At 40.5% G+C, this 14,930-nt stretch overlaps 1 protein-coding gene across 1 annotated transcript in view; it reads right to left on the bottom strand.

The window, feature by feature from the left end:
- PHYHIPL (phytanoyl-CoA 2-hydroxylase interacting protein like) overlaps positions 1 to 14,599 on the bottom strand; it is a 59,000-nt gene extending 44,401 nt beyond the window's left edge. The window contains exon 1 of the mRNA XM_074874398.1: positions 14,457 to 14,599. The gene's annotated coding sequence lies outside the window, so the exon portion shown is untranslated. The remainder of the gene's footprint in view (positions 1 to 14,456) is intronic.
- Between the last annotated feature and the right edge of the window lie 331 nt (positions 14,600 to 14,930).

Raw genomic sequence — 14,930 nt, forward strand, 5'->3', positions numbered from 1 at the left:
AGGAAATACATTAGAAACACCAATTAAGATCTATGTTTTACATGGTTTTGCTCTGTTAGGAATGTATGCCCACTTAGCTCTCATATACAGGCAGATTAGATAGAGAAAGTATACAAAGAGACAATAAAGTGACCGTTAGTTTATAGTACTGTTTTGTTAGTAACATCCACAAGTATTTCAATTAAACCATGTTCTGCTCTGGATGATGTCCTATCACCATTACTTGTGTTCTGAATATACGGCAGCCCTGCAGTATGTTATTTATTGATATTATAGCAATCCTTACAGATTTCTGGTTCCTCTACATACACAGTGCTCCACAGGACTTAAAGTCACTGGAGGAATTGTGGCATTCTATGAGCCTTGGAAATCATAGAACTGGTTCCAAAATCTGTAGTGACTGATTCACTGCTCCTGGTTCTTAAACCAGACTGTGCAAGAGGATAGTTGCAAAATCCCCCTTAGCCTAAGGAGCTTATTTGCCTTAGGATCTTTCCACAGCCAGTGGGGAGTGGTAAAATCCTCATCAGAGTGTCTCAATGGGAGCTCATTGTAGGTGCTCTGAGTTGCCCCAGAGGAAATTTTTTCTCTTCATTCTGCAGGAAGCTGGGGGAGAAGAGCATCCTGAGGCTAAATCTAGTCTCTGTGAATGCCCCCTAAAATATTCTTATATGTGTTTGCAACAGCCATCTCTGATAATCTGCAGTATATTCTGGAATGAGAAACGAGAACAGCAAACAAATATGGCAAAACTCTCTCTCCTTGGCTAACACTAGCCCTTCACCTCCTTGTCCAAAGTTCACGGGGCTTAATGTACACATGCTCACAGGGACAGTGCTGGCTGCAAAGCAGAACAAGTAGTCATTTATCCCAGCACAGCTGTTGCCGAATGACAGAGGTCTGACAGTGTGGTGGAGCTCGGGTCTGTTTGCAGACTTGTCTGATCACTGCTTATCTGTGACCTGATGAACTCACATCAAAAGCCCATCATCTGTAAATTCTTTTTTCTCTAATTTTCTCTTTTTCTTCCATTCTAACTGCTTACCTGATATCTTACATGAGCTTTTTTTTACCAAATTTACTAAGTTATTTCTCTATTTTTTTTCCTTGAAATACCAGTATTTTTCTTCTTCTCAATTCTCTCTGTTACTTTTCTCCATTTTTAGCCTAACCTCATCTACTCCCCTCTGTTTCAATGCCAGGTTCTGATTAATATATCTCTGCATAAATCCAATTTAGCCACTGACAGTACTTTTTAAGGTTTGACCACATGACATCCACTTGGTCATTCTGGGGCAGGGAGGGGAAATGAGGTAGAGAATAGCAAAAAAGTAAAAACTGCTTTCTGTGTTGAAGCGTTTGTTTTCATTTAGTGAAACTACATTTTCTGGTGTCTTGTCCTTAGCATAACTATTTACAGTAGCTGCCACTAGACAACAAAGCTGTCTTTATGGTGGAAATATGAATTTGTGCATATAAGTGACAGAAAAGTTTTACAATAGCAGATCCAGCAGAGCAACAAAAGTAACGGTGTAAGGTGGAGCTATACAGAGTTTCGTACTAAATGCTAGTCACCTAGTCCTACTGTTTTGTGTGGGCAATAGCTAGACTGCTACAGTTTATTTCTTTAAATTTTTGGAACAGTCCCTTTTAAACATATTTTATAGCTGTAGCTCCATCAAATTAATTTAGAGATTGCACCAGCCTAATTGTACACACATCTACAGCAATCTAGCCAATGTCATACAAAAACTGAACACAACCCCCCCTTAATTTCTGTGTACCACTAAAGAGCTCCTGCCAGGAATGTATTAGCCCTGGTATTAAGACAGTACTGAAACCTGTGTGTATTTTTGGAGCAGAGACAAATGTTCATTTATAGTAAAAACTCTAGAAACTTATTAATGCGTTGGTGTTTACATTCATAAAATTTATTCAAGCAAACTTATTCATAAAAAGCAGATATGGCACAGAGTGAGCCTAAGGAGAGACGGAAAATTTAAATTCTTTAGCACAGATCAAGGACTATTCACATTCGCTTAATAGTGCAATACAGATCAGTGCCACTGGCATTAAATTATATCCAAATCCTCCATTCTCTGCAGAGAGTTTGAGGCCTGAGCAAAAATGCTTCATGACCACTTTTTAAATCATCTACCCTGTGGTTTTGTTCTTTCTTGAAGTTGAGTAATATATCACTGTAAACTAGCAGAAACAAATGAAGTATAAATAAAGCTAAATCAGAGGGTTAATGAGATTAGCAGCTGTCAGACCCACAGGCTATCTATAGCCTGACCACTAAGTCTTATGCCCTCAGAAGTTAATACCAGGGCCATCACAAACACCAAAAATGCACAACTGGCCTCTACCTGAATTGCAAGCAAACCTTCCTGCTTCTAGCACGGGAACAGTGATGTCCGATAAAAACGTGACAGCAAATAATTCATGGAGAAAACACGAGAAGGTGCTCCAAGATGTTTTCAGGGCTGATTCTTATGCTTAGGAGGGAGAAGAGATGCTTACTGATAAATGAGACACACATTGCGAAGCCCAGTTGTAAAGGCAAAGGTTGGTCCCCCCACTCCTCTCACCAGGTGGTTCAAAACTACCTTCTTAATTAAAACTTTCAAAAAATGATCTAAAAAAAATATATGCAGTGAATACGACGTCTAATGTGGTGAAAACCAAGCTATCTGGGTCTTGGTTTTATTTTGGTGCACAGTGCTTCAGCATTTGAAACCATGCCATCTAGAAGTTATGAGGACAGTTGTTATCAGCAAGCATTATTAAATAGCAGACAGTTTGGGCAAAGATGCTCACTCCCAATGTGCGGCTGTTTGGTTGCAGAAGGCACCTGGGGGGTGCCAGGAGTGTCAATACAGAAACAGAAGCAAGCAGTGGGATTAGACTACAGGTGGTTTGGGGTTTTCAGCACGCATTAAAATGACTGCCTGACAGCACCGTCTAAATGGAAATATTATGCAAGATTTATGCAAACTGTGAATTCATCTTGGAGTAAAACCTCCTTCCCATATCTTGTTGGGAGAACCACTTTATCGACAGATATATTCAGATTGAAATAGATCATGCAACCAGTTTCAGAGAGAACGTATGGTCTTATCCCTATTTTCTCATTTTGGATTTCTTCACCCTCTCTAGGGATGATGGTCTGAATTCCTTGTACTGTCAAACTCTTGTTGACCTCAACAGAAAAATTGCTCACCTAAAACCATAGCTGAGCAGAGGAGCCAGCTGCCTCTCCTTCAGCCAGTTATTCCCAAACTGAGTTTACAATCCTGCATGCAGCTGCAAGGCAGGCAGCTGAGAGCAGGGTCAGTTCTCCAACCTATTATGTGGTGGTTCCACAGGCTGTGGGAGCAAAAGCTTTGCTACAACAATAATCATGAGTATCTTCTTTCATTGCTTTTAAATTGTTTTCTCCTATTCCTCCCCCTCAACTAGCCATGGAGTCTTATTACTGCTTGATCCATCTGAACCCTAAGGCAAAGTTTTCAGCACTGGGCACACTCCTGCCGAGAGAGTTTTGTATGAATTATAAAGTCAGGCCATTCAAATAGTACATCAGTTCCCTTCCCGCAGGCTGTCTTCATGAACTCTTATTCATCTTGAAATGATGGTACGCTAAGAAGTCACTTAAGCTCTTAAGCTTCCCTGATCTCATGTCACAACTTCAAGAACAACCAAAAGGGAGAAGGAGAATGCTTGGAAAAGCATAAAAACAAAAACTGTAGTCAGAAACATTTCTGTTGCTGCAACTGCTGTTAAATAAAGAGATGACAGATAAAGCATAACAGTACGTTCTGCTATATAGCTCATAGCAAACTTTGATTCAGTCCAACATTTTTGTCACCAAAAGATTATTGCTGTGGTGTCCTCCTTGTTTTGGGAAAGTAGACGAACAGATAGAAAGCCCCTCTGCATGCACCCTTCTAGAGACTGTAAAGGAGGAGAAGCAAATAGCAAAGAGATATCCAGCCCTCTTCCATTGTGGGAGGACTGTTGGCTATTTCTGACAAACAGAATATTGTTCTGGCAGAAATGTATCTTAAAAATTATTTTTTCCTGTCATTACGTTTAGCAGCATTGGTAGCCTTTACAAAGCACTCTCGTATTTCAAAGATAACGTTACCACATAGATGCTAGCTGTGCACTTCCAAAAAGGCTAAGCAACACATTTCTTACAGCCTTAAATCGTGTCTTCCAGGCCTGCTGGAGATCAGAGGGGTTTGCACAGGGGAGCAACTAAATGCGAGTCACTTGTAAGGTTCTACCTGCTAACTAAAGAGCAGACAAACACTGGGAGGCTGGGCTGGAGCTGCGGGCACACAGCATTTCAGAAGTATAGCATTACTTTTCTTTCTCTCATGCCCTCTGCCACACGCCAGCAAGCAATCAGGAGCACGGGAGCAGCTGACCGCTTCTGATGCCAAGGCACTGTATGCAGTGGACTGTAACAGCCTGTGCTTGCCAGCACTTCTCAAAGAAAAGGAGAAGGCAGTGTTCCTCTCAAGACTTGTGTGAGGGCGGGGGAGGGAAGGGGAGAGGAAACCGCTCTCTGTACTCTTTATCCTCTCATGGGAGCTAAGCAGAGGAAGCCAGATTTGGGAAAAAGTATGAATATGAGACCATGGCAGGTTGTCCCCTTCCACACAACACAGCAATTTCAGGAGTGCTGTCAGCCACGACGCCAGCTCTTGATGCTGAGTTCACACGGTTTGGGAAAGTGGGCAAGATGGAGGCAGAGGAGCCCCCTCCTCACTCTGAAGCGGTTTCTTCCCTTCCCAGGGCACAGCGCAGTGGCTGGGACAGCCAAAGAAGCACACACACAGCAGAGGGAGGTGCTCTCAATACCTCTTTGCCCTTCTCCTCCCCAAAGTGCTTTCTCCTGCTCACTCTCTTTGCTTACCAGTGGTTGCTGGGGGAAAAGAGAAGAAGGAAGAACAACAAGGGGCAAATATAACTTGCCATTTCCAGAGATGACACAGCACTGCTGCAGGGATCAGCAGGCACATGCTGGTCACGCTCCCCTCCACGAGGACAGATCAGGGACACAGAGAGAAACCATAACTCTTAGGGATGAGGAGTCTTCAGCTTGACATGTACATCATGACTGAGTACCTGGTACGTACACCGCAACTGAGCACCCCCTCTCCACGCCACCCTAGCTCTGGGTCTGCAGGATCCCTGAGTGGGAGGAGGCTGGTGAAGAGAACGGACTCCACAGACTGCCATCATTCAAAGGCAGTTTATCAATTGTTTGAGGACCTGCCCAGGTCAAGTTTGATTCTATTTTCAGAGCTGCATAATGACTGTTGACAACATCTGCCCACGATTGGCAGCAAGCATGGATGAATACTGTAAACAACCGGTTTCCAAATGTACAGACACGTGTCTCCTTTCTGCTCCAGGCAGCTGGTAAAAATCCATTGATGGTGGTTGCTGTTTAATATGGTAAATGATTTTGGAGATTACAGTCTTCTCTTATGTAATCTCCTTATGTAAGGACTGAGAAAGAAAACATGTGAAGAGCAGAATTTGAACAGAAAAATGGCAGGGGATCTAGAGCTCAACACAGGTGTTGCCATCTTGAAAGTCTTTTCTGAATATCCAAAGCTAATAAAAAGCCAACAGAAATAAAATTCACCCTCTTTTAAATATACACAAGAAACTTAAAGAAGAGTTGCATCTCACCACAGAATCCTGTGTGATCATCCATTACCTGGTATTTAGCTAACCAGATATTCAGCAAATCAAATGGGAGGTAACTAAGCAAGTAAGTTTCAATCCTGAGTAAAAGCAAAACAAAACTGAACAAAAAGCTCGAAAATATGGAGCCTAGAGATTGCAAATGGGTTGTTCCTGGGGTAGGTTCAGACTGGAGAAAACCACGTTGTTCTTCCTAACCAGCTACCACATGGTGACACACGCTGTCTGACATTTTTTGCATGCTGATTTATGAAACTGTGCTGTGCTACTCTGCTCAGTCTCCTTGTGTGCTGTGTCAGTAGCTCCTGCTGTAAGTGTATTGCTTGTTGCTCCTAAGGAAGAGTGCATTCATTCATTATTGCTCATTCCTCATAAGTCATGATTGTAGTAGAGAGAGGAAATGACTTAAAATGTTTAAAATCTTGATGGCAGAGAGAGGAGAATGTAAAAGAACAGAAATAGAGAAGGGAAAAGCAGCAAGAGTAGCAGAATGGATGGAAAATGTGGAGAGGCTCTTTTGTCCGTTTCATTAATATTTCTTACTGTCTGCTCTGTTCCTTTCTTTATCTTCCTTTGCCATATCACGTGTCATACCGCAAGCTTTAAGAACATTGTGCTCAGATAAAATGAAAAAAAGCCAACACATGCAAACCTGAACATACCGGAGAGATTAACAATGTTCATGGGTGGAGGCTGTTTACAGTAATGTGAGAATATCTCAACAAGTTTCATACCTACAGAAAAAAGGTCAAAATCAGGAGATGGTCTGTCCTGTCTTTACTTCTGAGCATGAGGATAGACGGCTCACAGATTTACAAAAATCAGTAAGTGATGGAGGCTTTTCACTGCTTTTAGATGAGATTTGAATTGGTTCTTAAGAGAGCTGAGAAAATACTGGGAAAAAATCCACCAGCATTTGCTCAAACTTTTTTATTAATTGAGTTCAATGGTGTTCAGTTCCTTCTGTATTTGTCCTTCATATACATTCTAATGAATGAATTTGTTGGTGATAAGACTCACAGAAATTGAAATCAATATGCAAATTATTCAGTGAAGGACTTGGAATAATGCATTGGTAAAGACTGGATTCTGAAAGAGAGAAGAAACTAATGAAATTCACCTTTGCTGGGCTGCTACACTAGTTATAAACAGAAGGGCTCATATCTGTTTTGTTTTTGTGGTTTTTTTTTTTTTTTCCTATTCAAGAAGCTGTAATTCTGAAACTAGTTAACATTAAAATGTTTTTCTTGCTGGACTTTATCAGCCTCTCAAATGGAAAAGAGCCTACACATGCATATTTTAGCAAAAACTTGTCCTTTTTTTTTTCTGTTTGCATTTTTTCCTTAAAATGCAAAATAGGGATTGATGTGCATTTCCTTGGCAGCAAGATCAAGGCCAAACTCGAGGAAACAGTGACTCCATTTACAATGAAATACCACAGGCAAAACAAATCCAAACACAGTACTTGCACCTGTCTTCTCTTAAGCCCTGCAGAATAGCTCTGAAATGCAAGGTAGAGAGAACGTCCAAAAAGAGGGAAAGCAAGGAGACAAAAAAACCCAAAACCAGGGGAAGATAAAATGCATGTTCTTGTTTCATGGGGGAAAACCAATAATGATGTATTGATCACCTGTCTAGATTCAGTCAATTAAGAAAATGAGACTTTCCCATGTTTATTACTGAATTACCAAATGCGAGTAGACCTGTTACGAGAGCAGCTGATGACGTTAACCCTACTGAGCTCTCTGTCTCTGTTGCTCAGTGCTACTGTCTCACACACCAGCGCTGGGAGTCTGCTGCTTTGCTGTCCTATGCCCAGCAAGTGAATCTCTTTGTGTGTCTCACTGGTGCTCTATATGCAACCGAGTGCATCATACTTTAGACGGACTCCTTGAGACAGCTCTGGAGAGCTGGTAACCCACAGTGTGCAGATACATGCTTGACTGAAATTTCTAAAACAAGTGTTCTTTGTGGGGCAGATGTCTATAGCAAAAAAAAAAAAAAAAAAGTTTTTAGAGCATTTTGCTATTGTCACACTGAGAAACACAGAGATATGGGGAATTTCAAGAAGCTAACTTTCTGCTCAAGGATATCTTTTCTATTAATGATTTTCTTTAAACTATCTCTGCAATTTTTACAATATTCTTACAGTGCTACTCCTCATTCCACTTGCTGTGTTGTTTTCCATCATAAGCAGCGAGTTGGCTGTCTGGATCTTTTCATTCACCGTGACGTTAGGTACTTAAGCCTAAGGCCTCAATGTCTTTCGAAAGGTTGCACAGGGTGGCAACGCTTTGGTTCTGAAGATGAAATGCATCCAGGCACTGAATTCTGAATTTCAATTATTTCTTGACCTATGCTGACAATTTGCAGTCTTTTTTTCTCCACTCCTTCTAGGAGGGAGACATTCAGTTGTCCAAATATTTCTTTTGGACAAAAATATAGCTTAGTTGCAAAAATAACTGAATGTATATGAACGGCAGACCTTATTTATAACTGCTCTGTTCCATATGTGATTGATCGCCTCCAGTAAGGGTACTTAAATGTAGCTGAGCTATTTGTGTTGGAGGCAGTGGCTGCAGAGCAGTATCATTTGGCAGTTACCAGATAGCTGAGCTTTCTTAGTGCTCCTCTGTACGTGCTCCAGCAGACATTATTATTTTAAAAGTCGCTAATACTGCTTATTAGAATTCTGAAATAACAGGTTTTTTCTGCTTCTGCAAACTTTTTGCTTTTTCTTCTCCACTAAAGTCATGGTTTTCCTTCTCCCCCTCTCAGCCCTCTTTTGTCAAGTTGCCTTTTTAATTAATTCACCTAATAACACAGCATATGCAATATAAATGTTTTTTAATTTATACAACAGCTATATATTTGTCAAGTAAGGAATAGAGTGTAAAGAAAAGTGTAAGGATAAAATACCTCTTACAAAGTCCCCTAAAACAGAGATTATGTTCTTTCTTCCCAGAGTGATAGCAAGAAGGAAGTTCACTGGCTTTGACACACGGGCTGAAACAGAAGGATCCAGCCCAATTAGCCTCGGCGTAATAACACAGAAGGATTTTCACAGGGAGACATTCTAAAATGACACCTGGAACTTGAAGGCACCGTATTTCAACACTGCTTAGCATAATTAGTTTATACCCATTATGACACTATCTCAAGTAATTTAAACATTCTATACCCTGAAATGATAAACAAATAATTTGGCAACAATCTGGAGGAATGCTTTATGTGCAGCAATCCCTGAATAAAGCAAAAGAATGAAGTTATCAGAGTGTCTGAGCTGCAGAAGCCCTGCTGCTTTAAGAGATGTATGTGTGGATGTCTCTTTCTAGACTTTGCTTCTAAACTATCAAACATATTCCTAAAAATAACATTACACCAAAACATGGACTAGGTCAGAAGGGAATACTGGTAAACACCATTGCAATGTAGAGACCCTTCAGGTTTCTACTGAAGAGTAAATAGTTCCATGCAGCTGTGAGTACACAACTAGAACTGCTGAAAGGATTAATTATGGCGTACTCATGTTTCATCTCTCCGATAAAAGTCCTACTGAGAATAATAAAATATTGGATGGCAATGGATTATAACATCAGGAGTTTTGGAAGCATTCAAACAGTGACACTCCAGAAGAACTCCTCTTGACTTAGTACACAAACTCCAGACAAGAATGGTACTGCTGGTATTTTCGAAAGATGTTGACATGTCATTTAGATATATTTTGGTATTCTGTATTTCTATTTCAAAACACTGAAGTGGCCATTGAGTTCTGAAAGGTCGTACATCAAAAGTTGTGGGTTTTTCACCTCACATTTTGATGTATCTGTTACAACAGAGTATGACTGTTACATGCCTCTTGTTCATCACAAGTCTATAGAGTATAAAATCTCTCCTGATCAAAATAAAGCTTCATGGACAGAGAAAAATTATTATACAACCATAGAAATGACATGCACCAAATTAAGTTGAATTTTTTCTTTTTTAAACATGAGAAATGTAACTCCATTAGAAAATTGGGTAAACATACTTAGAAGTAAAAAGGGACAAACGTTCAAGTCTTGAATATGCCCTTCAGCATATTTTGGAGGTCAGCAGGCAGACACTATCTTAGGTCTGAGATAAATACTTCTAATGGTGAAAAGTTATCAGAAATTATTGTCACGTCCACTTCTGTGTGCTCAAGTAGGCAATGCAGCTCCCATGCTTTGGCTTGATGCAAACATACCATCATGGGCTGGAACAGCACAGCCTATGAGCAGGAGTGCAAAAAACATGTGTGCAGTTTAGATACAAATGCTGATTATGGAAGTCACCTCATCTTGTTACAGAGAAGCACCGTGCCATGAGGAGTCTTCTGTAGTTGCATGTTTCTATAGTGACCTAAACAATGTGTCCTCCAGCAGCCACTGCAGAAACCCACTCCTTGGGTAGGATGGGAGGTAGGACCTGTGTAACTGCGGGAAGACATCTGCTCCATTACAGCTGTAAGAATAGTTGTCTGCCATATGTACTGCATACAAGTGCTCATTTTAATTAAGGTTTAATCTCCTCAATCTCTGCATTAATCCTTGGTTCTCTTTCATTATATTCCCACAGACCACTCCAGGGTATTTTCTGGCATTGAAGAAATCTTAACTTTGCTGGTTTTGGTCTGGTTTGACAGGCTCCTGTATATCCATCTTCATCTTTTATTTTCTAACAGAAATCTGCTAAATATGGGAGGCAGAAAAAAACCACCAGTGTTTGAGCATTAATTGGATGAGAATGGTAATTTGTGGATTTGCCGAATAGCAAAGGTGCCACTAGAGTGTGTAAGTGGGCAGCTGGCACAGTAGCTTTTGCCAACATTTGCGTCAATGTGGGAGTACAGCAATATGGTAGCTGTTAACATTGTACTCAATAAATATTTCATCATATGTGAAGATATGACTAGCCTTTTGGAGGAAGAAGCTGAGTATTCTCTGCATCCGCAGCAGGATTTTATGTGTAATCCCAGCAAATATCAGCAGGCCTTCATGGGTGCTTAAATACTGTATACATAAAATTGCTTTCTTGAAATCTAGTGTGTAAGGAAACAATGAAATAATAGTGAAATAATTCACACATTGAATTAACTAGGGAAAAACGGTGTAATGCTCCACATGGCACTTTTTCTCATCTAACTCAAACCTTAAGGAAAAACACACAGGCCTGCCGTTGTCAAGTGCACATGACAATTTTTGTTACTATGAGACTTGGTTTCTATGTGTTGCATACGTGCATCCATAAAAGAGAAGCACTTAAGTTATTTCCAAACATTTTTTTTTTCTGTTAGAAAAGGATGTTAGAATTATTGGTTTAGGACCAAGAAAATAGTTTCTGTTTCACATGAATTTGATACATTTCATAACTACTGGAGTTAAACAACAAACGCAATATTGTAGATAAAAACGACACTAGACCTCAGTGGAGTATGTTTCTACAACTGTTTCTTGCCATGAGGTTTCCTTCTGTGGATCTCTTACAACCTTTACACAAAGATTCACTACATTCTTCTGTTAGGAAAAAAACCTGTCTAATGTTAGGTCTTCAAGTCATGTTCTGTTTTCATTTTGCCGTAACATTTCTCTCTGTGACGAGTGTGTCTACCCTTCTTTCTCCACTTTCTTCAAAGGGCCTTCTTTCTGTGCCTCAGTCTACCACTGCTACTCTTCCGCATATCATCCCTACACAACTACTAATTTTGAATAATTTCTAGAGGCCAATGCGCTCTCTACTTATGCCATATATATTCCCTTAGAAGAAAGTTCTCTATCATCAAAATTTAACATGACATCAACAACTGAAACGTCACCATTTTGAACAGCCAAAACCACTGAGATTTTCAAGAAATTTTGTCTGTGAAGCTTCAATAGGCTGATTTACAGATGCAAATAGCAAAAAACACAGAACTGAAGCAAGCTAAAAATACATGCTATAACACTGGCTTGACCTTTTAGTCCATTTCATTGAAAATGAACACACTAAATTTAATAAGGTGCTATAAATTGTTATTTATTTTCAAGACTTATGAAAATACCCTAGGTTAATCAATTTCTCATTTTAATTTCTTTCTACATTGTCCACTAGTATCTGGCTACTAGTATGTACATGAACCACAGAGTAAGCATGCTTTCCAACACTGAGAAATTCTTAAACAAATGCAACAAAATGTCCTAAAAGCTACTAGTAAAACTAGTTGGCTACTCAGGTGAATAAAGTTTTCCATTCAGTAGTAATGGTGCTTATCCACTCTCCAAACCAGCTTCCAAAACATGGATTCTGCCCACAAAATTTCACCCATGTTGTTATTTTTACGTTCACAAAATCATATGCTGTATTTTATGAAAGAATTTGGGAATGTAAGGTGGTGGAGGAAAAAACGACAGTACTAAATGACAGCGCTATTTCAAACTAAAATGACTTATTAAAGTGCTTCGGCTACTATGATGGACAAAAATGCTCTTATATGCATAGGAAATTAAGTTTTATAGTTTCACATGCAAATATAAGAAGGGCCATTTACACTTTCTTACTGAAAAGTTAATGACTTGCACATTCCCTAATAAAATCTTTCAATAAGTCTCATTAATGTAGCTATTTGGATTCACAGTTATTGTTGTAAGCATAAAAAGGAAGATCCTTTCTCCACCCTATCCCTTAAGCCTAAAAGCTTGAAATTTATATCTGTAGAGAGATACAAAACTGCAACATTCCCTCACATCAAAAACCAAAACACAAAATTGCACCTTCTGAATGAAAATGAAGTTCCTGAAATGTTGCTCCAGAAAGTGAGATACCAGCAGACTGGTTTTAGCAACAGGCAGCCAAGAAAGACTATGGCAGAGGCAGGTCTACTTTTTTACTGCCAGCATAGGGTCAGCTCACTGCCTGAGAGGAGTGAACAGCTCAAGGGGACGGGCCAGCCCCAGGAAGGACAGAGGGGTGGGGAGCCCCTTCCCAAGGAGCAAAGTCACCACTTCTCTTCCAGCTGGAGACCAAGGCTGTATTGTAAGCTGCCTCATTTGTATTTACTGAAGAGGTGAAAGAAGAGCCTCATGCAACCATCACCAGTCTGGCTGGACAGCAAACAAGTTGAGGGATGAATCTACTACTTGTTCTCTCCCAGGGTGTTTCCAGTGTCCCAAGGACATGGGAGAGCCCCATCAGTCTGAATGCATACACTCACACATTGCTCAGAGATGGCTGAGATGCATCACTGTATCTGCTGTTTCCAGCTCTGATTTCTCTTTCTGAGCAGATACTATCTAGTGAGTTAAGTCTGGCTTGTAGCCAGTCCACGGACAGAGATCCTATCTTGTATATGGTGTTGTATGCTTTGTGTGTTTGATAGTGACAGGATAAGGCTTAAGCCATGGCTGTACTGGCCAGCTGTCTCCAGCGTGCCTTCCAAGTACCAAATAAGTCTTAGGAAAAACGTCAATACTGTAAAATAACATTTTATATAGAAGGTACTCTATCATGACATATACAGTGTTATTTTGGACAAATTTTCTTAATCAAGCAGTAAACAATCTTGTATAAGGACAGCTGGAACTTAATACCCTACATAAATAGCTTTCCAATAAGAATTTAAATGAAAAAAATAAAAATCAGTAAATCGAAGCATGCTGACTCATGTGAGATTCATGAAAATGGAAGGTTATATGCACGAATTTGACATAGTGTGGGAAGTGTTGAGAAATTTATAAAGCCAAGTACTATTCACTCTTCATTTTGCAGTGAACCCCTACTCCAGTGGGTTTTAAAATCCTAAGGGGACTTGAAGCAAAAACACTTCAGCTGCACAGTAAAAGCACCTATTTCTTAAACTAGGTGCCAAAATAAATAGTCTGACATCCCACCCAGTAGAATAGATCATTCTGCACATATATAAATAAATAAAACTCCACTCAGAAAACAAGCAACAAATAAAAAACCCTTTATCCTTCAGCATCTGGGATCCAAAGGCATTCACATCCAAGAGAACAAATCATATTTGAGCTTTGTCACATGCTAAAGAACAGGTCTAACCATCTCTTCAGAAGAGGACACCATCTCTTACATCTTCTTCCTGAATCACGTACATGTACTCCCCTCCTCCAAAAATAAATAAATAAACAATGTATTCATTTCATGGAAGCAGCCATAACCTTTTGAACAGATGGGAAACCTGATGGACTGAGATGCAGTGAATCCCTTACTTGCTGTTTTCAGGAAGGGAATCTTTTGGTTTTGAAAGCTGTTTTTAGGCTGTTTTCCAACTTCATGGCTTAGGAGAAGATCAACGATGTAGAAGAATACAATTTTATGTTGTTAAACACTGGAGACATGTGGGAACCAGACAGAAATGCTTAATGTAAGCAGAGTAAAAATTTAAAGAAAAATGCACATCAGATTTGCCTGTATAATGTGTATTCCTACTTAAATCCCTCAGTCATTGCATACTCAGGATTGCATCAAGCCATTAATTCTACAATAAATTCTTCTTCTGCTCCCCACAGCATCACTATTCTCTACTTTCCACATATCTGAGCTTCTCATTGAATCTTATTATATCTTATCTGCAGGCAGTGAGTCATGTTCTTCCAAGCCCCTCCATCCTTGTTTCTCTGCTCTCTGTCACTTGTGTCTGCTAGTTGCTCAGTTCTTTTCCAGTTCCCTTTCCTCCCTCTTTCCAGTCTCCCTCTGCCCCAGGACTGTCGTACCTCGTGCACTGGGTGACTGGCTGGGGTCCTTGCTCGAGGAGCCGCCCTCACTCACGCTGGAGATGGCCACTTCTCCGGGGGCCCTTCCCCTCGCAGAGGGCTCCGCACTGCCCTCCTGGTGCTCCTCCTCCAGCTCCAGCCAGTCCCCTCATTCAGGCAGAGAGAAGAGAGGGTTTGTTGAAAGTTATGTTGGGGCCTCATGCAGGGAATGGTCCTGCCCACTCTGGCCACTAGCCAAACACCAAAACCACCTTAAGCGAAGGGTCAGTAAGGGACCTGGGATGCTACTAGTCCCATCCCAAAGTCAAGGCAGGTGTGAGCTCTGAGCTCTGAAGGCAGCTTGCCTCCCCAAATTGCTTTGCAGTCAGTGCTCCTGGTGACCTCCCTTCTCAGTACTATATCCTCCTGGTACCAGAACTGGGGAGGGTGAGCAGGGGAGAGGAGGAGGTGGCTGCACAACCAGGCTTCCCCTGC

The sequence above is a fragment of the Strix uralensis genome, chromosome 7 (genome assembly GCF_047716275.1).
Source record: "Strix uralensis isolate ZFMK-TIS-50842 chromosome 7, bStrUra1, whole genome shotgun sequence".
Lineage (NCBI taxonomy): Eukaryota > Metazoa > Chordata > Aves > Strigiformes > Strigidae > Strix > Strix uralensis.